The sequence below is a fragment of the Podarcis melisellensis genome (assembly GCF_964234715.1).
Source record: "Podarcis melisellensis genome assembly, chromosome: 5".
NCBI lineage: Eukaryota > Metazoa > Chordata > Lepidosauria > Squamata > Lacertidae > Podarcis > Podarcis melisellensis.
The window spans coordinates 80794382-80820415 of NC_138537.1; the positions used below are offsets into that span (position 1 = coordinate 80794382).

General features: G+C 42.5%; 1 protein-coding gene across 11 annotated transcripts in view; it reads right to left on the reverse strand.

Annotated features, from left to right (window-relative positions):
- The window catches only part of ZMIZ1 (zinc finger MIZ-type containing 1), a 363974-nt gene that overhangs the window by 188503 nt on the left and 149437 nt on the right, over nt 1–26034 (reverse strand). For 10 of the 11 annotated variants that reach the window (XM_081913507.1, XM_081913513.1, XM_081913518.1 and 7 more), the window contains one exon: nt 13991–14072. The exons of the other annotated variant lie outside the window; for it this stretch is intronic. The gene's annotated coding sequence lies outside the window, so the exon portion shown is untranslated. The remainder of the gene's footprint in view (nt 1–13990; nt 14073–26034) is intronic. 11 annotated transcript variants of the gene reach the window in all.

The following is a 26034-nucleotide window of genomic DNA, read 5'->3' on the forward strand; positions in this document are numbered from 1 at the left end:
ATAAAATTGTTAGCCTCTGGGGTGCTGAAGGACTTCATATTCTCACATACTATTCAGGTTCAATGCTGGGTATTCCAAATAGCGAGTGTTAAAACACATGCACACATAATCAACAACAACAAAATCTGCACGCTCTCAAGTTGGCAAGATCCCCTGCAGGGTGGGTGTTAATCCAAGAGAAAACATGACAGAAGTTCCACTCTGCAGTTTGCAATGGTATTGAGCTGGAACAGGGGATATGCTTTTCAGACTGCATGTTAAGCTAGCATGTACTTAATACAAAAGTCTATCAGGTTATAGCAAAGCATGCTGGGACAAGTGGCTCATTGCAAATATAAAAAACAGAGGTTATTTGACACTAGCCAAAGAGCAGAAGTAGACCTAAATGTGGGAGTCCTTATATGAAGCAAACCAGATTTAAGTTGAATAGACATAATTCTGAAAATAAATGCCGAGTGTGACAAATGTCCAAAGGAACTGCTGACACCTCCTCCAGGTCACAGCAGGAAGATAGGATCTTAATTACAGCCAGAGCAAAACAAACTACTAGGATTTGTCAGACAAAAGAGACAGCCAAGGATCAACCAGCACTACTGTTACCATAGCCTCTGGATTGTGCCGGGTTTTAAGTGTGTCCTGAGCTATACATATGAACCCCTCAATAGGTGATGGAGGGGACCGTTCCATGATCTAGCTGTGAGACAGTTACACTGCTGTGAGGCCATCACAGAAAATGCTACTTCTTGTCAATATCAGTCTAACCTCCAAAACGAGGCAGTACATGGAGGAAAGCCTCTCCTGGTGCCTCAGATGTAGGAGGATTTGTATGGAAGCAGCCATGCCCTAAATCAGGGGTCACCAACCCATTATGTATGATGGTGTTCACTTGAGTTTCTGCGCAGGTGCCCCAGACTCTGAGCTTTCATTTTTTTTTTAAAAAAAGACCAAGCTTCTAGCCCTCCTAGAATGAAAATTATGGCGCAAAATGTGCAGGTACCTTTGAAGTGGCTTCTGTGAAATGGGAGTCAGAACTTGTCCACACTTCCGCTTTTCCTGTGCCTAGAAAGCATGACTATAAATGGTTTCCCACTTTTCCTTCCATTTCTAGGCATGGGTCCAAGCCGTTTCTTTATTTTATAATTTTGGCATAGGAACCAAAGGTTTTGTGTCTCTTTTGTAGGAAATGTATAGTTTTGTGCATTCTGCAATTTCCGTTTTTCATCCCAACTTCCATTCTGCACAAAAACTGTTTGCCTGAGTGCTAAAGAGCAATTTTCCGGGGGGGGGGGCGCAGTGGGACAAGAGGAAGTGTGGCCAAGCCCTGAGTGTAGTACAGTGTGTGTGTGTGTGTGTGTGTGTGTGTGTGTGTGTGTGTATGGTGTGGGTGTCTAAAATCAATGTTGTGGGATTTCCACACTCAGGACCAGGAGGCATAGCTAACCTCTCACAAAAAGCATAAGGTTCTCATTTTGTGTTATGCCACATTTGCTAAAGCAGCCATTTTGTTCTCTGTCATAACTGCCCCCATTGCAGTTATTCTGTGACTACCTCAGAATTCGAAATGTGCCCACTGGTCCAAAAAAGATTGGCGACCCCTTCCCTAAAGTATTGGTTTGTGTGATTAAGTGCTCCATTCACTGAAACATATACAGATGCTTCTTATGCTGGAACTACAATAGAATTTCACTTGTCAGTTATATTGCAACGCTAGAACAGGGTAACTTAGTACCAGATGACCGCTGGAAATAAAAACACATATTAAGTGGGTTATATAACAAGTACATTTTTGGGTCAAAGCACATTCCAACACACTGGCATGCTTTCTGCAAATATCAAACAGCTCAGCACAGTAACATTAATTTGGTTTAAAAGCTTCATTGAGTCCTGTGGTGACCTTCATGTGCTCATGAAGCCAGTGGAATTAAAACCAGACTGGTTACTGATTAGCCCTTGTATTTAATGAACCATAAATTGGCACTCCTGTTACCACTACAATAGTGTGGACAAAAATTAATTGCATAGTGTGCTTAACCCTTCAAGGCTCTTTGAGGAAAGTCCATTAGTCAATATCCTCATTGGAAGACGGTTTTTGCAAGAGTTGTGTTTTTTGCTTGCTTGCTTGCTTGCTTGCTTGTTTGCAGGGAAGGTTGCAATCTCTACACAGTGGATATGGGTCACATGGCACACTCAAAGTGTTGACTTAGCATTCAGTTAGCTGCAGATGTAACAGATATCCATTATGTGACCCAGTTCCTCACAGATCCCACTGCACAGTAATTACAGAAAAATCACCCAGGCAGAAAGAAAAATAGGCATCTCAATCTACCTACCCAAAGATAACCACTGTTCTGGAGGTTTAGCACTAATTCTAGTATATAAAAAAGGTAAAGGTAAAGGACCCCTGGACAGTTAAGCCCAGTGAAGGCAACTATGGGGTGTGGTGCTCATGTTGCTTTTCAGGCCAAGGGAGCCAGCATCTATCCACAGACTGCTTTCTGGGTCATGTAGCCAGCATGACTAAACTGCTTCTGGAGCAACGTGACACTGTGACAAGTGCCAGAGCTCACAGAAACATCGTTTACCTTCCCATCACATTGGTACCTATTTATCTACTTGCACTGGTGTGCTTTCAAACTCCTGGGTTGGCAGGAGCCTCTTGGGCTTGCTGACTGAAAGGCTGGCGCTTCGAATCTGCGCAATGCTAGTGAGCTCCCATTGCTCCGTCCCAGCTGCTCCCAACCTAGCAGTTCAAAAGCACACCTGTGCAAGTAGATAAATCCAAATTAAATTGGGGGAAGGGGAGGCACAAATATATAACTGTCATTATAAAGCCAGTAATAGTGTGTAAACACAAAAAAATAGAAAGTCCTTTCATGCAACAGTACCTGTTTCACACTTCTGGGAGCATCTGAAAAAACCTTTCAGTTTGCAGTGGCAATAAAACTACTTCTACTGACACCAGTAGCTGTGAAAACACCTCTGCTTCCACAAATGTTGAAGATAAAGGATAACTTTGCCATAGGATGTATTACACTGCTAGATTCTTATGCGAACTGGGAAAATCCACCCTTTATAAACCATCCTTTATCAAAAGATCCCAGGGCAGTGTAAAACATTAAGAACACATTTTACAAAGCACATTAATAAAAAGCATAGTAAGAGAGCATGATAATAACATAATCAGAATTTACACACCTGTGTAAATTCTACAAATCTGCACAATTACAGAGAGTTGGGGAGGCAGGAAGAAGGATGTTGAAGCAACCTTCAGTATTGGGTACAGCACCCTAAGAATCCTAGCCTTAAAAGAAAAAAAGCAAGTTTTAGCCCTTTGGTAGTGCGGTGGCAATTAGATGAGGACCATACCCCATAGCCGCCGTTGACTGGACTTAACCGTCCAGTGGTCATTTACCTTTAACCTTGGTACTCAATAGGACTTAGTGATCACAGGAGAAGATGGACATAATCTGCATAGCATCTTGGCCCTCTGTCATAACTAACAGAAGTAGAATAAATGATGCAAATTAAGCGGATAACTGCATTTTATATATATAAAAGAATTTGCCTTCTTTTAGTACAAAAATTGGGTTGTCTTGGTACAGAATGGCAATTACTCATTTTTAAACAGCAGATAACATATTTTTGTAGCTCAGCAATGTAAGAAATAAACCCCAAACTCTTAGATCTACTCCAAACATGCCACATCAAAAGTAAGTCCCACTGAACCATGCTCTTCCTGCAGCATCTCTGTGCAAAATCTCAGCTACCTAGCAGTGTGGATGCAACAATTTGTTTGCTTAGTATAGAGTTCTGCAACAATTCATTCTGATCTTAATAATGTTCTAGAACAGCAATCTCATGGTTCAGGTTCTCCTGGCAATTTTCTTAAAAGTCCAATAGCATGTTATTTTATGGAGCGTACATGTTTGTTTGCTTTTGGGAAGATGAGAAGCACTTTGTCAAAGCATAAATTTGTGGTGCAAAGCACTAATTAACATGCTAAATAAAATGGGTTGTTTTGAAAAATGCCCGTGTGCAGATACCCCCAAATATAGGACTCATGCAGTTGGCCATGTAGTCAGCCCAGGAGTGTACCCTCAAACGGGAATGTATGATGGGAAAGAAATATGGGGATACAATGGCAGCATGGCCAGGTATTAACATTCTGCCCCCTGAAATTAAATTTCAGGGAGTGCCTGCCTGACTGGTCGCCACTGACAATCCCATACATTCAACAGTATTTCTCTGTCATAGCTTCATGTTTGGCGACAGATGCAAATTCAGCTGATGATAGCATCATCTCTATGCTTTCTTACCTAAACATCTCTCTTATATTTTGTCCTGGGGGGAAACAAACATAAATTATATAAACCCATGATCATAACTTATTTAGGGAGTTCATTTTGTGAAACACTTTCCCCCCCTTCCCTCGGCACCTTACACATAAGACAGAAGAACTCCCTCTGATACCAGCCAAGCAAATGTGCTGTCCACTGATCCGAGAGTGAAGATAAAATGAACTGACAGTGTAGTCAACAAATTTCATCCAGGCAGCATTGGCCACGTGCAAACTCCACATCCATAGCTTTAACTAAGTAGCTTCCAATTAAATCCCTAGACAGAGTAGCAATGCCTATTAAATATTTCTTTCCATTTTATTTAAGAAATATATTAGCCTTTCTTCAGCTGAAGTGCTGGGAATAGCTTATCCACAGTTTGAATGAACAATATAGAAAGTACACTAAAACTGGTAACAGCAGCAATCAAATTCCCGCATTAAAAAAAAAAAGTCAAATTAAAGCCTAGCAACTTTCCCCCTGACGTTAAAAAGAGTACAGGGATGGTACCTGATGAACGTCCCTTGGGAGGAAATTTCAAAGATGGAATACATGACTGAGTAGGCTCAGTCACAGCATCCTCGTCTGATGATGATGGAAAAGACACTTGTAGAAGATTACTTCGGCTGAATATTGGGACAGATTCCTGAAAGAGCCAGCAATCTTTTCGGTTCCCACTTCCCAAGCAGTTTAGGACTTTAAAGGGTTAGAAGCAACAGTATGGATTGTGTTCTGAGATGGCCTGGGAGCTGTGTAGCTACTTCCGAACTGTTAATATACACTTCCTACTTCACCCAGTCCAAGCTGGTAACCAGATGCTGTCTTTTGCACATGCTTCAATTTCTGAACAGCTGTCCAAGGAAGCTCTGGGTATGGTGTGCTGCAATAGCCTAGGGGAGGTGCTACCGGAATATGGAGAGCTTGCCAAGGGGGATTCACAGTTAGCATATCAGCCTTAGTTGGTGAAAGGTGCTCCATGTTAGAGAGACCACTTGGGCCACCGCAGGAAAACTGGATCTGAAAGGACTAAAAAAGTGCACATCTGATCTTTCCAGGGGAAATGCCACCACACCCAGAACAGCTTGAACACCACCTACCTATAAGCGGCTTTTACAAGACAAGAAAGATCACATAAAAGGTGGAAATAATAAGGAAATGTCGAGGAAATGGAATAAAGTATTGTCTGAATGCAGCCTGCATGTACTCTGTGAAGAAACATACATAGGCAAACAATTCACCATAAAATTCTGCATCCTGCATACATTTATGCAAATCTGCACTCATCATCTCTGACACAATTTTTCCCACCCCTACAAACAAAATTACAGAATCACAGGGCAACTGTCCTTAAGGTATGGATCCTAAAAAAAATTCAAATCCAGCAATTTCTCCTACACCACACAATATTTCTGTTTCCTTTTTCTCCTGAGTGTTTATTTAGATACATGTTAACAGTGAATTTGGCCACAGATGATATACACGATGGTCTGAAGCAGAGGAAATAGTGCTGCAACCCAAGGTGTAATTGTTATTGTAAAACCTCTAATCTGTGTATTTGGAGAGGAAAAAGTAAAGGCACATTATAAAATTCACCCCTGACTTTCTGCCAAATAACCTCAATCCTATAAAATGCCTCCTAATGATCCAAATGTGATGAAGTCATTTAAATAACATAGAGAGCTCTTCTAGCGGCAGATACTGGCTGCAGATAATGTGCAGCGAATAGGATTATGTTGCTGCTGCTAAAATATTTTTTTCAGGGTTGCTGCAGTTTTATATTTAATTCCTGAGCACAGTTGATTACTCTGTTCTGTCCTGATCACAGATGTGATCATCAAGCTGGTTTAATAAGGCTGAGAGAGAGAGAGAGAGAGAGAGAGAGAGAGAGAGAGAGAGAGAGAAGGCTGACAGTGCTATTTGGGAGGATATTTGCCCAGCTGTAGACATATTAGGTGGGCTTCGTTAGCTACTGCTAGGAATGCTTCAGGATGCTTTACAAATTCCAGTATGAACTAATATGCCGATATGAAATTAGTTACGCAAAAGCTTTCCAGTTCCCAAATGTTCCAACACTGTTCTAATATATATATAAATATATATTTCTAAAATGTGTTGAGAGGAAAATACTTTGAACATACTTTTGATGACAACCTTCTTGAACTTCAGAGAAGTGACCATGCAGAAAAGCTCTTGACAGGTTTTGCTATTTCATGAAGATCTTACAGCCTTTCACCTGGAAGATGGTTTCCTCTCCCCTTGGGACAAGGGCTGGGAACCTTTTTCAGCCAGAAGGTCGTACTCCCTTCTACATGCCAGCAGTGAACAGGGCCAAAGGCAAAAGAAGTCAAGGCAACAAATGTGAATTTTGCCTCTGTATTCCTCACCATCCTAGCAACCAAGAGGCATTAACAAAGGTTCAAGGACACATTCCAGACTGACAAAAACACTCAAGGAAGGTGAAAAGCAGAGCTGGTAAGGCATGTAGCCTGGACAGAAGGAGTGACTGGGAAGAGTCCATGAATGGGAAGATTAGCTAGGCAGCCTACATTCCCAAGAAGGCAAAGCATATTCTCCTTGCCAAACCATAAATAATTATCTGGAGGACAAGGGATTCCTCTCTTCCCTCTTGCCAAAACACTGCATTCAGTTTGACTGAACAATAACCGCCTTTTTATTTAGTACATTTACATCCTGCCTAGGCCTGGGCAATACATCAATATATCGCCCAGGACCGGTACGAGGAGCAGACCGCAATGTTGGTTTCACTCAGCGGTATATCGCTGATAAAACCACCACACTGCTAAGACCCTCTTATAATAGCGCAACTTCAACCAGGGGGTGCTGCTAGCAGAGGGACTCAGAAGTGTGGCAGTTTCACCAGCAATATACCTCTAAGTGAAACTGACATCACAGTCTGCCCTCATACAGTGTAGAGGGAGAAGCAAGCTGCCTTGGAGAAGTGCCGATATAGCTTATTCCTCCCTCCGCATCTTCAAATTGCTCGGCTGAGGGGCACCGAGTTGCCACTCCCTTCAGCATTTAAAGGAACCCCCAGTCTGGCACTGGCTTGCCCAAGCCAGCAGTGGGGTGGCGGTTCCATGAAAGTGCTCCCTCATCTGAGTGACCGTGATGCCTCAGCAGCACCGGATCCCTCAGCTGGGGTCTATGCCCCAATGCTGCTGAGGCATCGGATCACTCAGATGTGTGTGTGTGTGTGTGTGTGTGTGTGTGTAAGAAACCTCCCCACCATCCCATCGCTCAGATTTAAAAAGGGTACATTTCTGCTCTATGTGCCCCTACTTAATGAAGTAAGGCAGGCAACCACCAGGGAGAGGGTCTTTTCAGCACCTAGTCAAGACCTGTTTACCCAGGCCTCCTAAACAATTGATAGAGCCTGGACCTTTCTGTTTCTAAATCTGTTTTTGTTGTATTAATCTAGCATTGAGTTTATGCTTTTATGTTTCATTTTGCATTGTTTTCATTGAATGCTCGAGAGAGGAATTTCTGTTACAGTGCAGCACACAAATGCCAAAATATAAATAAACGGATAGACCCTAAGGATACAAAGAAATGCTTGGAAGTGTGTGGACAACTCTGGGTTAAATCTTAGAAATCGGAGAGGTGGCTGAGGAAGATTTACAGTGGCTGCGAGCTGGATTTTAATATCCTACAGAGATCCTTGCTCCTTGCCAGGTACAAAATAGCAACCAAAAGCACACACACCATCAACAACAAAAACACAAAATAAATTATGAAAAGTGGCTTTATGTAAATATTTGTGAATTGCATGTAAATTATGCAATTTTTAACCAGTTGCAAAACACAGGAAGCAGTCTTATACTAGCCGACTCTTCGTCAACCCCACAGAATCATAGAATTGTAGACTTGGAAGGCTCATCTAGTCCAAATCCCTGCAAAGCATGAATCTAATCCACCTCAGTCCTGTCTACACGGACTGGCAGCCACTCTCCAGGATTCTAGGCAGGGTCTCCACTTTCTTCCCTGGGGGTGCCAGCAATTGAACCCGGGGCCTTGTTCATGAGAAACAGATGCTTTCCCACTGAGCTACAGCCTTTCTCCACTAAAGACTAATTTCATTTGCTGCAAAATTACATTAGTACCCACAACTCTCAATATGGAACCTGCTCTCCTTCCTCTATATGTCAATCAATGCTTCCTAGGCAAATATTTCTTTCCCATTCGGGATTATGTGGCGTGAGATGCGTCTGCAATGTGAGAGGCAATATATCAGTGTTGTATTGGTACAACTGTCGGCGGGTCTTACCAACTGAAGGTGCAGCCAAGCCTTAAGATCAGTCAGGCCATTCATGTAGCAAGCATTTCCAATACTTTTTTTTAAAAAAAACCTGAAGTAATGAACGAAGCGCACCGTTCATTCTGCACACCACTCTAAATTTCTACACCTGCCAGCTCCCCTCCCCTTCCCAACTTCATATTCATATTTATATAACCCACCACACTGGCAGTAGATTCTCTCACTTCCCCCCAGCCTTTCATACTTCTGTAATCACCAGAGAGGAAATTTAACACCACAGAACTAGATTAAAGGAAGGCAAAGAAACAGATCTAAATCAACGCAGAGAAAAGGAGCCTGAACTAAGATCCAGCCTGCATTGTGAGTGTGCACTGGAGCTCGTATGAGAGGCAAGGAAAAGAAATTTATCCATGTGTTGGGACTGCCATACAAAAAGCTGTATCATTTGCAATATCAAGGCCCAGTGAAGTGTGTAAAAAACAAGCTGGACTTAAACAACTCAGGCAAGAAAGCAATACTTGCCGAAGAACCCTCTCTCAGCAGAGATTGGCAGAAGAACAAGGAAACAGCATGTGGTACAGTTCTTTTGGGGAGATCATATAATTTGAATGAAGCCTCACATTTAAAAACAAAGCAAACAAACCCACCAACTTTCCTGCATGTGTAAACTACCTTTTCAGGAAGAAAGCTCAGCTAAAGTACCACTCTTTGACATGAGAAACTACAGGCCCATCTTACAATTATTTTACCACAAGGCTGCAATCCTATGGACACTTACACGGGAAAAGCTCTACTTGATAGAGTGGAATTTATTTGCAAATAAGTATGTGCAGGTCAGGCTGCCAATGAAGTGTGTTTTGCAGTGTATCAATGTGTTAGTTCTTCCAGACAAAAATTTACACCCAACATTTAGTCAATTGTATATTCTGTGTTGGTCTGTTATTGTGAATTACGTCTTCTCTTTCTCTTGGGAATTTGTGGCGCAACTACATAAAGCCAAACAAAATAACCAAATATATTTTCTCAGAACAGTAAGAGTTACCATCAAAGGAAAAGCATTTCTAAAGTAGTAGGCGGAGGGCCAAAAAATATCTCCATTTTGAAACCCCTAAGTAGGCCAGAGTTCAAGCCCCACACTTAGCTACTTCACCCAGCTCATAAATTCTCCTTTTCAAGGGTGGAAAAGTTCCAGCCTCATCCTGTCTAAGAATATCAGCCTATAATGACTACACTCAGCAAAGTTGAAAAGCAGCACAACTGCTTCCTGATGCAACCAATTTTGGGTATATTGGCATCCAGCAGTGTAGTGAACCTTATGCACAGAACCAGTTTGCCATGCCAGAAAAAAAGGACAACACGTTTTGAAAATAAGCCTCTCAGTTACGTGAATCAGACCTCAGTTGGTGTTTAGAGGGAGTCTCCAAAGAACTGTGTTTCCAAGTGGAAATGAGAGAGAGTTTGTCTGAATCTTAACTGCAGATTCCCAGGAGCTAAAGGAACGAATGCCACACTCTAATTTGACTTGGGGATTCCACATGGCAACAGCAAGACTTGGGGAACAGCTCTTCACTCTAACCTCGTTTGAGTTATCATCTTTTGTTTGCATTACTGCAGCTCTCAAGATGACAGCTATCAAATCAGATTAGCGGATGTTGCTTATGGTGACACTCTCCAAAAATGAACCGTTGAAGGATCGAACACACAGGAGGTTTGGTTTGCACGCTCAGCTCCCCATATTTCTGATGCCCTTCTCTTACCTTTGGTTAAATGTTTTTTGCAGGTTTTTGAAGCAACACGAAATCTAGCTAAACAAGAGGTAAAAGAGGGGGATGTGTGCACACACCACGAGCTGTGGTCCTTCTTCTAAACCGCCTTGAACTTTCGGAGGGAGGGGAAGGGAAATTGCCTGTCTCCAACACGAGACTGCTTAAGAACACATTTCATCAACACAGAAAGAAACACTGCCCAATGCCACTTTGTTTTCAGTCTCTGAAATAAATATAAATACCTTACTGGCAGGTGCAGGGATAAAATGAGGAGGGGGAGAGCCTTGAATGCCACCTTGAGCACCTTAGAGGGAAGGTGGGATATAAATATAAAGAGGAATTAAATAAATTGCTTCAAATCCATGACTTAGCTTGAACACACAAACATGTGGGTACCAGGAGAGATGGCGGCCACTGTATTCCCCCTATATAATATTTGAAATATATCAACACAAAAAAGCTTGTTCTATCTTTTCCTGGGCATAAAGATGTGTCAGCTAACTACTTAGGGCACTGAAGGAAATAACCTAAGCTGAAGCAGGCCCAAGTATATCATTCTAGCATCTGATAATGTATGATGATGTAGGTGAGCATCTAGAGCAGGGCTGTCAGTCATAAGATCAAAGAATGTTAACAGGCCCACTCGGATTGCAAATGTGGCCTGTGACACCACAGCTGCTCTCCATGAGAGACTACCAAGTTGATCAAGGGTCTGGAAACCTTATGAGGAACGGTTGAAGAAGCTGGGTATGTTTAGCCTGGAAAAGAGGAGCCTAAGAAGAGATATGATAGCCATCTTCAAATATCTAAAGGGTGGTTTCATGCAAGATTGAGCAAGTCTTGTTTTCCCCTGCTCTGCGTGGTAAGACTTCAACCAATGGCTTCAAGATACAAGAAAGGAGTTTCCGACTAAACTCCAGTAAGAACTTTCTGATGGTAAGATGTGTTAGTGGAATGGACTCCCAAAAGCAGTGTTAGAAACTTAGATATGAAAGCTAGGAGCTAAACGGCACCTTAAACCTAGGTTATGGGCGCAACAATGGAATGTCTAGGCACGCTTTTTTATAACAAGAATACAAAGCTGAAAATGAACTGCAGCTAAAATATTGTGTTCATTTTTCACATTGTCTAGTCCTTCCCCTGCCCACCTCCACCCCCAATTTTCTTAAGAGGGTCTCTTCTCCAGTCTTCAGAGAGTAGCTGGAAGTGGGGAGGCAGAAAAAGGTCCTCCTTTCCTTCTACTCTGTAGTTTTATTCTGAAATCTTAGGTGCAATACTGCACCAAGAGTTCAGAAACTGCTTGCGCTATTGAAATTCCCTGTCGCAAAATGCATCTAGAACAATGGGAGTTTCGAACACTGTCCAAGAAAGGAGGTGGCCTCCCCTTCCTTGGAGGTTTTTAAGCAGAGGTTGGATGGCCATTTGTCATGGATGCTTTAGCTGAGATTCCTATATTGCAGGAGGTCCCTTCCAATTCTACCGATCTATGATTCAATTATCTCCAAGGCCAGGAATGAAGCCAATGCTCCTAGGAGGGCAACCTGGCTCACCAATAGTTGCAACAGCTACTATTGATAGTGTGAACTGGAGGCAAGTGGGGTTCCCACTGGTGTCAGCCTGCGGAAGGCCCTGAAACAGGTGGGGAGGAACTGAGCTAGCCTGCGATCTACTGGATACTGAGCTGGGGTCAACTGTTATGCAAGCTCCAGGCTCCATAAAGCCTTGCGTGGGGTGGGGGAGATGGAACAGCTCTGCCAGTAAATGTATGGTTTATTCCATCTGTGTAAGTGACTGGTACTGCCAGAAGGAATGTCTAATGATTGCAGATGGATGTGGAGGCAGAAAACAGTCTTGAGTGGGAGAGAAGTCAGTTTGGTTAATAAGGGGAACAGAGGCTATACAACTTTCCTTTGCAGTAATTGCACCTATTACATTCTGAGCCGGCTGCAGTCTTTCACCTTAGAAATCAACAGTTTTTAATAAAGTAAAAACAAACAAACTAAATCTCTTATTTCTTAAAGTTCAATCCCTGCCTAGAGAGCAGCAGGTAAAAACAAAAACAAAAAACCAGGCCAGGACATAAACAAACAAGAGTACAAATTGTCTGGACAAGCAAGAACCAGCCACAGATTGCAATCTCTTTCCTTATCCACAGCAACCACTACTGCCTGTCTCTCAAAAAGCTCTGAGACTGACCAACCAATTTGCATCCAATGAGAGAGAAGCCACAAACTCACTGACAGAGCACATATTTGCATGCTAAAGGTGTCAGATTCAATTCTTGGCGTTTCCAATTTAAAGGATCAGGTAGCAAGTGATGCAATAGACCACTGTCCCATATCTTAAAGATCTGTTGCCAGTCAGAGTAAGTAATATTAGGATAATTGGGACAAAGAGTCTGACCTGGATGCTTCTCATGTTTCCAGGTACTCCTTTTTTACTGGCTGTAATAATAGTTTTGTGCTTTAATTTTACATAGGTTACATGCAGATCCAAAGGGTTGTGACCCCCCCCCCCCCAGCCAGCCTCATGTGATGCTAAAGAACCTGAGCAGATGGCAGGCAGGACCAAGGCACATCTGCTTGCTAGGATTACTGTCATATTAGACTAGATCAGCCACTCACATCGGCACAAAACAAGCAGACATTCTTATAGAAAAGGAGCCTAAGGAGAGAAAATAGGGCTGTGCAGAACCTCAGGAATGTTTGACAGCACTCAAGGCCCAGCATAGGCCTGGCTAATATGCAACTATGCAGTGTTACGCTGCAGAGGTATACCAAGCCTCAGGCATGTGCACTCCCTCATCCCCTTCCCCCTCTTATGCTCACAAGATGAGACATTTCTATTCATGGTTTTTTAACAGACCACAGTTTCCCATTTTGTCTCAACACGAGAAACTGTGGTTCATCAAACAGCTTCTCATCTCACATGGGGAAGAGGCAGAACATGAACACAAGGCTCCTCGTGCATGGTGTCGTTACACCTGAAATTAATCATACCAATAGCTCTTTAACTAGTGCATTTTCTGCCATAGGCTTTCTGGGCCATCCTCCCAGGGCCACAACTGCTATTATTTTTACTTTTGTATAGTACAGTAGTGTCTACACGTCTCCACCTTCTCTGTCCTCCATTCAGACAAGCAAGAGCCATTGTCATAGTTCAAGGACACATTTCAGACAGGCAAAAACACTCAAGGAGAATGCAGAGCATGGTGGTGATGGTGTGGCATAGGGAGGGAAGGAGGAGTGACCTGGAGTGAGTTCTGGTGGTCAGGGATGCCTTTGGCACCTGGGCCTGCAGTTCCCCATTCCTGAACTATCATGGGTATGCATGTGCATGGTGTCAGCCCAAGGCATTATGCAAAAGGCATACCCCCCAACCACCCCCCAGCTAGGGCCAACATGCCAAAAGGTCTTGCTGCATCATTCAGACACCAATTTCTGCCTTTTAGCTATGATGCCTCCAGGACTAGGTTGCTTCGCTCTGCTGCATGGCAGGGCCAGCTGTGCAGTGCGCAAGATATACTTATCCTTACCCTAATTTCTTATAGTGGAGCAAGAATGAACAAATAACTTGTATGCATACAACTGGTCAAAAGAGAAATATCTTACCAGAGTGTTCCACGAGCACTTCCTATCTAGCGGCAGCTAATGACTAGGCCCTTTGAAGCTTCACATAACAAGATCCAATTTCCTACAATAAAAAGGAACATTATTACCAAAGGTACCAAGCATCTGCATGCTCACAATTTGATTGCAGGACAGAATATACAATATCAAGTACCAAAAGCTCAATAGGCTGCTGTTGTTTGTCCCTGACACATCCACTTTCCCTCAATGGCACTAGGATAGATTGCCTGCTACCCACAATGGGTCTCCCAATTTTCCTTCATCCTGTGCTCCCAAGTAGCAGTTTAATGGCACCCATGCCATGTTGGGGAGAGCTATGGCCACTCTCTTGAAGCCAGGATGTCCTCTACAAAGCTGCCCCATAGGGGTGTTTCATAAATCTTCCCTGCATACAGGTTGTACTTGTAGAACATTTGGGGGGGGGGGAGAAAGCCTCATGCTCTTGTGCCAAACCCCATGTAGCGAGAACAGGCACCTACGTATGTGAATCCCTACACAAGCATGAGTATAGCCTCTCGTTTTGCAGTGGGCAGATCACATGTGTGGGGCTGCCTGAAAAGGAATTTCTCCATAGGCTCCTAATCTCATTCAAGGCAAAAGTTCTTACAGGCAATAGGGGAGCGTGGGTATTTAGTTCCACAGAAGCAGGTTAAAAAAGTAAAAAAACAGTGAAGGAATGAAGGAACTCCAGGTGCTACAAATTAACATTTATTTGAGCTCACAGCAAATGCCATTTGTAGCACGTGGAATTTCCACTTCCTTTTTTCGGGCCTGCTAGTTGTGCCACTCCATTTCTGTGGCCATTCCACTGTAGCGCTGCATGTACAGTCTATGTAGCAGGGCTTTGAGCAACTCTACCATTAGCCCATACTGCAGGGGCGGCCAATGTAGCTCTTCTCCATCAGCTCCAGCCAGCATAGCTAGTAGTTAGGGATGATGCCAGCCATGGGCAGGGGGGTGGTACCAGGTTGGCTAGCCCTGCCACAGTCAATATGCTGCTCTTTCTTTTAGAGCCTCCTTTCCCAACCTGGTACCCTCCATACATTTTCCCATCAAGACGAAGACAAAGTTTACAAATTACCCTGGCAAATCGCAGAGTTTTCTGGGGAAAGCTATTTTGTCAATGGGTTGCTTATAGGCAATGTACCTTCTATGTGCTGTTTTAGCAGCCAAGCATGGTCTCCTGGCAGGCTGTCCTCCATAGGTCTGAAGAGCCACAGTGGGAGAATGCCACAGAAATATTTATGAATTTTCAAACGACCATCGATCTTGACTAGATTAATGCCAAAAAGCACTATCCTTGTCCGGTCTTCTAGGTAACACTCCCCTATCTCAAAAACAGCCTAATTAAAGGATCACCTACTGGATGGCTTCGATCTGTAGGACTTGCACTTCTACCAGGGCCATATAATAGTCATTCTTCATTATATGCTAGGAGGCAATCTTTCAGTTCTGCAGTGCGATTCTTTGAAACTCCCTGCCTCTTAATATTACATGGATACTCACTATACTGATTTAGATGACAGCTACAAACATTTTGTTTTCAATTTGGTTATATATAACTAAATAATATAATTTAGTTTTTTATATATATATTTGCTTGAAATTTGCTAATATTGTTTGAAATGGCCCTGTCATTTACAACTAATACCTTATCAGTGCATTTTTTTAAAATTTGGAAGCAATTATTTTCACTCAAGAGCAATGCTGACATGCTGTATCTCTGTATTCTCTTCCTTACCTACCATTACTGCTGATTAACTGAAACAACCCTAAATCTGAAGGTTTATTTGAAGCTGTCTACATAAACAGCCTGAGATATTTACTTTCTGTAAGCAAACTGTTTCGCTTGCCACCCCTTTCAGGTAAACTGCACATCTTAATGTGCAATAATATTGTTTGTATGTCAGTATGAATATGTAACAGCCCCTGTGCTTTATACAGCTTCAGCACTACTGCAATCTTTGGGGTTTTCTGGGGGCAGCGTGTGCTTCCTGATCCAGCAGAGGGAGCACAGAAACAGCCAGTGGAGGCAAAGCAAAATTACGTATAATTTGTGTTCCTTATTTGTAGGCGATGCTGAGTATTTATTACAGGGAAGAGCTCTGTGTTGCAATAAAGCAGAGGGTGTGTTGTTCCTTGATCACAGAACCAGGCTCACTGTTAACATAAGACAAGGAAAGGTTTTGACGTATGTTTACTTTACTGGCCTGAGTGTCCAGCAAAACAAAGTGAATTGTTGCAGTTTCTGTCATCAGGGAAGTATAGATTTCTGAGCTACAGATTCTTCAGGAGAGTAATTAGACAGCCCTAACACAGTGAAGATGACAGCTACCAGGAACACCACAGTCAGGCAATGTATTGGGAGTAATTTTGTTGAGAGGAGATCAGAATCAACTGGGAACAGTGAAGAGAGCTCAGACAAGCCCTGGGTCAAATCATACCAATGAATACAAAGTCAACTTTTTTAAAAAAAGAGGAAGTATATATTTCAAAGGTTAGATTGGAAGGGATATTTTAAGCACAAAACAAACCACAGGTTTCCAGGAAAGCAGATGTGGAGAAAATGGACTAGTGAAGAGCTAGCAAGTAGAAGGCAAGAGTGGAAATGTTTCAAGCCCAAAAGGGGCCATGGAAAGATATTAACACAAAAGAAGCAGCACCAGGGCCTGGAAAGCAAGACGTTCTGCAGCTGTGAAAAGACATGAAGCCAACAGTTGGGAAACATTTAGATTTTGTTCAGAGAAATTATAAAGGTGCAAGGGGCGGGGACAGATACTCCCAGCCTCAACCTCTCTGGCACACTTTCCTCTTTCTCCAGTAGCAGCACTATATCTTGATTTTATTGCTTTCTTGGTGTGTTTTATTATGTGCATTGATCCTTGCTCCTGCCCTTGGATGGTTATTTTTAAGGGTGAGAAATAAATGCATTAAATAAATAAATGCCACTCCTTCACCTCATGAAAGGGCCCAAGAGAAGCATGGCCAGGATGCTCCCCAGAGGTTATTTCATCTCACCTCAGGTGGCAGCAAGAGGGAGCCCTATCATCTGCCCTTCACTTCCAATACAGTTTAAAGGTGCGATTCTTCCTGAGTAGTGAGGACAGGAAATGCACCAGGAAAACACTCCACTGTACGGTTTCCAACTTCCTATGACTAAGAAAACTGGTCAACCATCTTCAGCAGGTGCCCAGGCAAAGTGGGCCAAAGGATGGCAAAACACATATCCACATTTGGAAAAGTGACACTTTCCCTGCACACTGTGTCTCCAGACAGGCTTCTATAGCACAGGGCAGGATTGGTGGGTGCTGAACACCCTTAATCCAGCCCCACAAGACACTTTGCAGGGACACAATGTTGTGCTTGACACAGGGTAACTGCCAACAAATAAGTTCAGAAAGTTGTGGGTGTTTTCTGCAATTCCAACTACTCAGAAAAAAACGCCCACAAGCTAAGCCCCCTCAAAATGAGAGACATTCATTTGAGGGACAGCCTAGCCAAAGAGCAAAAGTGTGAAGGATCCGGGACACAGATTGAAGGAGCATCATCTTTGTATTGCAAGAGTAAATATCAACTCTCTCCTAAGACAGCCTCATATAATGGCTGGGAAAGATGTAGCTAATTCTTTCAGCAACCTGCATGTCCTCAGAGAGGCCCTGCTAGGATATTGCAGGATCTGGTTCTCGGGTGCTTACCCAGAGAGAGGCAATCAGGCAAGCAGTTCATAAGGGCCTGTTAGCACATGTTAGACTTGGCACCAAGAGAACAGGTGGTGTTCCAGAAGAGTGGAGCTTCAGAGGCCTTCCAAAAAATCTGCCCTGAATACCTAGAGGCTTACAAGGATATATTTCTAGATGCACAAATCATTGCTCCAAGCAGGGTTGCCAGTTTGCTACCCAGAAATTTGCTCAGACCCTTTACAATTCCTCATGAAGCATTTGCAGCTTCTCCTGTCTCTGTCCCTCTCCCTGTTCCTTTCATTCCCTGCCCAGAGACGCCCCTCTTCCCGCATTTGCCTTACTGGCTTTGTGGCAGGCCTGCAGCGAAAGCAGTGGGGACGAGGGAGGAGGGAGAGAGGAGGACAAAAAGACCAGGGGAAGAACTCTGCAGGAGAAGCCACACATGCTTTGTCTCATCCTTCATCAGTTTTGGGTTTCTTTTTAAAGGTACAGACTGAAGCCCAGGATTGTAACCCGGCAATCGTGGTTTAAAGCAATTCTTTCCCTGCACCCCTACTTCTAAGTCGTCGTCATCATCATCTTAAGGGTAGACAAGACAAAGGAGAGGAAGGGGCAGCTTGTGTGCTACAAAGAAAGGGCTGGGAAAGTGGTCTGTACTAGCATATAAAACTTTAAGTGACCGTTAAAGGGGAGGGGGCTGCCAGCCAACCACTCCTCTTAGATGCTGTCCCACAGTGATTGATGGTGAGGGAATTAGAAAGGGGCCTAGAGACTGTGAGGAGCCTGGTATGTCTCTGGGTGTAGCACATGGCCTGGGGACCCTTTACAGGGCTTTGATCCTATAAGCCTACGGTGGGTAACCGTTCCCCTCATCCCAGAGCATTCCCCTCATCCCAGAGCAGACACTTTGGTGCCCCGTCCACCTTGCCTCCTGATGGTCCCCATGACTCTCAAATGCAACTTCTGAAACTTTTAACCTTCTCCTTCCCAAAACAAATTCTGAAAAGAGGCTCAGAGCTGAAAGGGAAATGATTCCCAGTGGACAAAAGTCTACATTATTTTCTTCTGGTTATTTAGCTCATCCTATATAGTGTTTCATTTAGAAGATCTATCTTGGCGGAATATGCTCAAATAGTCATCTTCAGATCTGCATATCAATATTCAGGGTAAGCAGCATGCGGAAAACACGTTTTTCTGAATAGGCGGTTGGTGTTGGCTAAACTGGGTAGCCAAGTTATTAAGTTTCAGAAGGTACAGAGCAGCAGAACAGTGAATCAATCTAGTACTAAACCTTTTGTGCACTCCTGCCTCTTAGCACACCTATCACCCACACATTTCTACCACTACAGAAAGCTTTCGTGTCCTTGTCTGACAGAGGAGAAAGTTCATACTAAGCTGGTGGAACAGGTTTTTAATGCCCTCTTGGCAAGGTGCTAATAGATGCAATGCTAACATGAACATTTTCCTCCTGTCGTAGGCTGAATAATATTTACTTATAATGCACTGGCTCATGGCAGAAGACTTTAAAAAAAATATTTTTTGTATTTTAGTTTACATAGGTATATGATTATATATAAACATACTGGAAAATACAAAAACATATTTCCCCCCTAGCATCCTCCACTGGGTATAATGTGCCTACGCTAATCACTGGTGGCACATTTATGTTTTTGACAGAAAAAAGAAACAGGTTTCTTTCAATATTCAAAAATCTGCAATAATTTTTTATTCAATACAGGTGATCAGACAAATGGCTGTCTACATGAATGAACTGAAAAATACATGAAGATTGAACAGCAATCATTATACATATCCGGGGAACCTATGGAACTACAGGTGGGGTTGAAATCCAATTCCAACAGACCCAGATCATGTGGTCATCATCTGAGGCCCTTCTTCACGTGCCTTCTCCACAAGAGGTCTGGAGGGTGGCAACATGAGAATGGGCATTTTCTACAATGGCTTCCCACTTGTGGAATGCTCTCCCCAAAGAGGCTCGCCTGGCACCTTCATTACATATCTTTAGGTGCCAAGCAAAAACGTTTCTCTTGAACCAGGCCTTTGGCTGATTAACTATGGCCTTTTAAAATCAGATGGAATGTTTTTAGTGTATTTCTCTCTCTCTCTTTTTTGGTTTGATATATCTATGCAGGGTTTTGTGTCTGTCTGGTTGCTTGGCTGTAAGTTGTGTTGAGTTGCCCTGGGCTACTAACTAACTATCTAACTAACTAACTAACTAACTAACTAACTACTCTAATTAGCCACATCCTGCATGACCAAAGGTCAGTGAGGACTGGAGATTTAGTCCATTAAAACAAACATCTTAGGCCACTGGTCATATTGGTAGTATGGCACACAGAAGGGGATTTGAATGCAGTGCAACATTGGCCTGTACATCATGTTTTTGTTTTTTTTAAAAAAAAGGATTTCACAGGGAGAGGGTGACTAGCTGCAAATGCAGACAAGTCTTCTGTAGCTTTAATGCTAAAGCAGAATAAGAAATTTCAGCAGGTGCACCTTTGCTCACCTTGATGTGGTAAGCAATTCTCCCTTCTTATCGTTAAGATACAAGAGCCCCACTTTCCCCTTCATCTTATAAACCTAGAGGGGAAAAGGTAGATGATGGTGCTGATTTATTATTTGTATCCCACCCACCTGAACGGATTACCTAATCATATGGGCATATATCCTTTCTTTCTTTCTTTCTTTCTTTTTTTTTAAAAAGGCCTCTTCTTGCAGGTCATAATAAACGATGGATTCTGTGATTGAAAGTGCTGTAGATCAGTCCTAAAAGGAACCAAATCTGGGTTTGAATGACCCCCCCCCCCAAGAGAAATTACAGAGCTGGGGAGCTGCCACCAAGAATGCCATACCAGGAAAAAATAAATATGCAATATTTCACTTCATGGTTTGGGGTATTTGAAATTCAGATTTTGTGTACGTCTCTATTTTGAGTGCATTTATATTCCCTTTCTCCCCAAAATGTTTCTGCTCTAATTAAAAGACAAAAATGCCTAGCAAATCACACCTAAATCCCCCCTCACGCTGGCATGGATTAAAATGCAACAAATCCTGAATACAAATAATGTAAGATTTTCTTAAATTCTACTCAAAATTTGTACTTTTTGCACTATAAGGAGGCTGATATTGAACAACAATAAACATTGAAATTGGGTGAAAGAGATGCTGTCATTTATTTGTGGAGCACAACAGTGTATTAATAGTATTACTCCCTTGTCAGGCAGTGTACAGCTCAAATAAGCAGCGCTGGGAGTAAGGCATTAGAGCTTTACGGAAAGTGCTACAAGGTTAACACAAGGGAATATTTACAAGGGAATAAAGACAGGAAGAAACCTTTGGGAGAGAATGCCCCTAGCCTGGGAGTTCGGGGATTGGGAGGAACCAACTATGCCCCCATTTCTCCCTAAGCAGTGCAGCTCCTCTTCAGACTGAGTAGCAGACAGATCACAGAAGAAAGATATTTAGCTGTCCCTTAGCTGCCTGCCACTTAAATATGCTCACTTAATTGCTACCCATTTCCCTGCCTTTCTGGGTCCCACAAAGACTATGGCATTAAGTACCTGGCACTCATTTGGTTTCCAAGCTTAGCAGCAATGAGGTGCTTTCTGCATCAAAAAAAGAAGTAGTACAGGTCCCTGAAGTCCAGTCCCAGCAACCCAGAGAGGGAAAGAAGTGAGATTGGTTTGTTATGAAAGAGGGAGTTATCAAAGAATCCTTTGGAGTCACATAGCCTGTGTACCTCCCTATCCTCTAGGCAGCAGAGAAGGTTCAGGAAATTAATTTTACTGAAGTGTTGACACTCTAGCCGGTTTGTGACTCAAAAGAATGCCCAAACATTTAATAAGCAGCTGCATTTAATCAAATTTCCTACAACTCCTAGGTGTGGGCTAACTATGAAGCCCCTTGACTCAAATTCTTGGATGGTCCACAGATTGGCATGGTGCTACATCTAAATCTGTACTGTGTTCCCCAAGAATGTTTGAGCAAGTTTCCTTTCTATTTGCCTACTCAATTTTAGAAAGTCCTGTCTTACAGTACTAGTTAAAATACTGATGATCAGACACTAGCCTTTTAAAATTCAGGGATCATAGGTGCTGTTCTGTTTTCTAATAAAGGGAAAGGGGATTTGACATACATATTGGAGGATCTCACCAACTCTCTCTCTTGCCTGAGAGAATTTCACATTTAAAATTGAAATAAACCCTCCCTACACTAACAGTGCTTTAGCAGTGTGATGAAAGTAAAAAGAGAGGGGAGGATAGAGTTTTTCTTTCCTCATAAGTTTGGGATTCATCCATTGAAAGTGATGGTCATAAGATGAAGGACAGACAAAGGGAAGAGTTTTTACAGTGCACAATGAATTCTGAAATTCACTGCCAAAAGATGTGGCGATGGCCACTAACTTGGATGGCTGTAAAAGTGGATCCAGGGAGGATGGATTTATCCATGGCTGTTAATTATGATAGCTATATGCTATCTCCCAATTGAAAGGTAGCATGCCAGTGAATATCAGTTGTTGATGGACAGCAACAAAAGAAGTTCATTGCCCTCACGCCCTATTTGTGAACTTCCAATAGGCATCTGGTTGGCCATTGTGGGAAACAGGATGTGGAACTCCATAGACCTTTGGTCTGATCCAGCAGGGCTATTCCTAGTGTATAGACAGCAGGCACAAGGACCCAGTGGAAGCCAAGGAGGGTACCAGCCAAAGCAATGCAAAATGCTCCATGGCCATGCCACCATCTTGCCCGTTCCTTATGGGTTGAAACAGGAATGAGTAATGTGGGGTTATAAAACAGTGCAAATCCTGTGAACTTGTCCTTTTCAGCAAAACTGTGCAAGATGCTATTCTGTGATACTCCTATATGACCACTGAACTGGATTGTCTTCTGGTAATGGGAAAGACCACAAGACTAAGGAACCTAGTGCCTCATTTTGAATCAAGAATCTAGCCTAGATTGTACTAGGCCTGTGGATACACAGATCCTTTGAGTCTACTTCAAACATGGAAGGAAATAGTTTTGTGCAGCAATAACCCTTGCAATTAGCAGGCAGTGTCAAGCCTTTGGATTGACCAAGCCTACTACATATATTCTAGCAGGATCCTGTGCTTTTGTATCATCAACAAAGCAAAGTTTTCTGTTGGACTTGGGGATCCCGAACCATATTTAGGCCTGGCCATGACACAGATTCCTAACTAAATACCTACAGAAGCTCTTTTTCCTTCAATTCATGTAAATGTAGCCACAGTTGCCCAGTTCAGCTTAGTTGGCACAAATACTTGGTGGGCATGAACATTCTGCTTGTGTCACATCAGGCTTCTCTTAGGCAGGGGTGACTGAATGCCCCAAAGGCTTGTTTGTTGAGAGCAGAAGTCGCCTTAGATGAAATAAGAAACTGTAGGCAGGAGGAGTCCTTCAGAATTAACACTTAAAAGCAAAAAAACTGCTAGTGCAGGTGACTCATCTGCTAGTCTGGCAACTTTTGTTGCTTTGAGAATCAGTGATGGGTGGATGACCAAGAAAGAAAGCCCAAATCTGCATGAACAAGGTTGATATGAAAGTCTAACAAGGGGAAGGGCAAGAGTGTTTCAGTGTCTTCTTAAACAGATTATTGCTACATAACAGCACTTAACCACCCACCTAAGTGCGAGCCTCAGTTTTAATTTTCAAATGAAAGTATCACTCATAGGTGCATAAATGCTGGGGCAAGATTAGACTTGCTTGTTTTTAACCATTCAGTTTCTCTCTTTCTCTCTGGTGAAATGCAATAAGCGTAACTTTGACACCAAAATTATTACCCTTCAAAACACAGAGGGTGCTTTTAACTTTGCACATAGCAATTATAGGCAATTGTTATTTTAAAGTGTGAAGGAGGACAAAAATATCCAAAAGACAAACTTGTTTGATTGAAGGATTCCAGTCTGGGAGAGTTTTACCTGCAGACAAGCCAAGCACCGTCTCCCCCCCCCCCCCCAAAAAAAAACCACACTTGCTAAATCTATCCCAATTTCAACCCAACTAAAAAAGTAGAATCCAGAATCAGTAATGCCAAAAACCTTTAAATACTAAATACTAAGACCTCAATACAACAATGCCAACATAGGGGAAAGATAATGAGTGGAAGGAAGAGAGAAGTACGGTATATACTTGACTGGACATTAGGAATATGCAACTTGTTAATTCTCTCTGAAAGGTTCCATGTCACTGTTATAAAACATATATTACTTATTATTTCTTTCTCCTGTTATTGTTTTAAGTGCACATACCTCTCTGCTTGGACTGCTGTGCCAAATAGGTATACCAAAATGTGTGGTAACAATATGCACCCTTCAGGTATATGAATGCCATCCCCAAAGCTACAATCACACAAACTCACACACCCAGATGGCTGTCATGGAGTCCTTTGTATATAGCAAAAACATTCAAGACAGCTGGTACCTGAAAAAGCAGGTCCTTGTAAACACAAAGACCAATAACACAATTTCCATAAGGCACATGTATGTAATGCATTCAAAAATATCATATGAGTATTCTAATTCTCCTGTGTCAGCCTGCTAAATAAACAACTTTGCAGTGATGAGCAGGAGGTCTGGCAACTTCCAAACAGTCCAGACTCCCTGGAAATGATTAATTCTACACATCAATTCCTAAGTTTCGTCACTAACTCAAGTGATGAAGCGCTTGATGTGGGCTGAGTGTCCAAAAGAAACCCACCACTCAACACAAAACTGATTGCCCCAAGATCATGGCTACAAGAATACATGTGGGAAATAGGAATTGAGCTTCATAACCAGGGGGTGAGTGGCTAGATGCAGACATTCCATCCCCAGGACCCCAACATGCAATTTGTTCAATTATAACAGATGATATTCAGAACTCTCTTCAAGTGATTTATCAAAGGAGAAGTTACGCAACTTGTCCCTTGACTGGTAGCCCTGCATATACATTCCAAGACAGGAAGGGAAAGCTTTAGGATACAATCCTGGGGCTTCCCTTCCTAATGAAATGCTGTCAGCTTGAAGAAATAGAATTTATGAAGAACTGACAATCCAATGAGACAGCTAGAAAGCACAGAAAATACTATAGGGTTGTTGTATGCCAATTTCCGTCCTCAGTCATGAAAATAATGGCTTGGGCCTCAAATACTGCAGTATAGCTAGAAGTAAAGCAGACCAAGAAAGAACGGAAAGAGTAGGGCTTAATTAGCCCACAAAATGCCAAGGTGCCTTGGAAAATCATGAAAATCACCAAAATAGGTGCACTCCTATACTAGCATTCTACCTTATAGTCCATCTAAGTTACTAATGGGGTGGGCTCTGCTAACTGACCAGTATTTCTCTGCAAAGCCCATCCTATATCTCAAAAAGATCTGCTATTTATTACAGGTTGTCAATTCCCGATAGATTCTACTGCAGAAAGAGTGTGAAAACAAAGCTCATTCACCAGCTATGCCTCCGGGGTTTTAACTGAGGTTTCAAGATTTTAGCCCTCTTCTCAGGATTTTCAGGAGAGGCAGTTATATATCAAGAGCAAGAAGCCAGAAGCAATGGAAGCAATCTTCCTCTTCCAGCTACATTCTTCTGGTCTTTTCCCCACTTTCTGCCAAAGAGGAAGGTGTAAATACCAATGAAATGAATGAAAGCAACTGAAAAAATATTGCAGAGGTAACAATGATCCTGCCCTGAGCATCATTAAGAAAGCTACCAGGCTCTGATGTTACTTGTACTCTCAGGATCTGAGCTTAAATGGCCTGCAAACCCTACAATTTACCCATTCTAATATTCCATAGTCCCCTGGTTAACTGGAGGTTTTTGTTTCATTTTTGTTAGTACTAAAATATAATATTAGCATTTTATGCTTCTAACTGGTTTTGGGGGGACATTAATTTGTAAATGTTTAGCAAACTCTACAAAATTGGTTATTGAATGTTCAGAATTCTTATTTCTAAAATAAATTATTTAAAGACATCCCACCTTGCTGCAGTTTTTTTTAAAGAAGTTATGGGGACTCTGAAAACAAAACAGAGATTTTCGGTGAGAGAACAGAGTAGAGTGCCTCTTTCACTGTGGCTGTCTCACCTACCGAAAAACTCATGTCAATGACAATTTGCCACACGAAAGCAAGATGCTGAGCCTGACAGTAAAAATCAGTTGTGAAAACCTGTGGCGCTAGCTTCACCCTGCTATCATTCTCTCTATACACAAGCGTAGAGTTACATTGCCGTTTTCAACAAGGAACCTGAACAGATGGCAAGCCGGGTATTACATGCATGCTCCAGAGCAAGGCTTCTCAAAGAGTCACAGCAGGCCCCTCTAAACCGGAG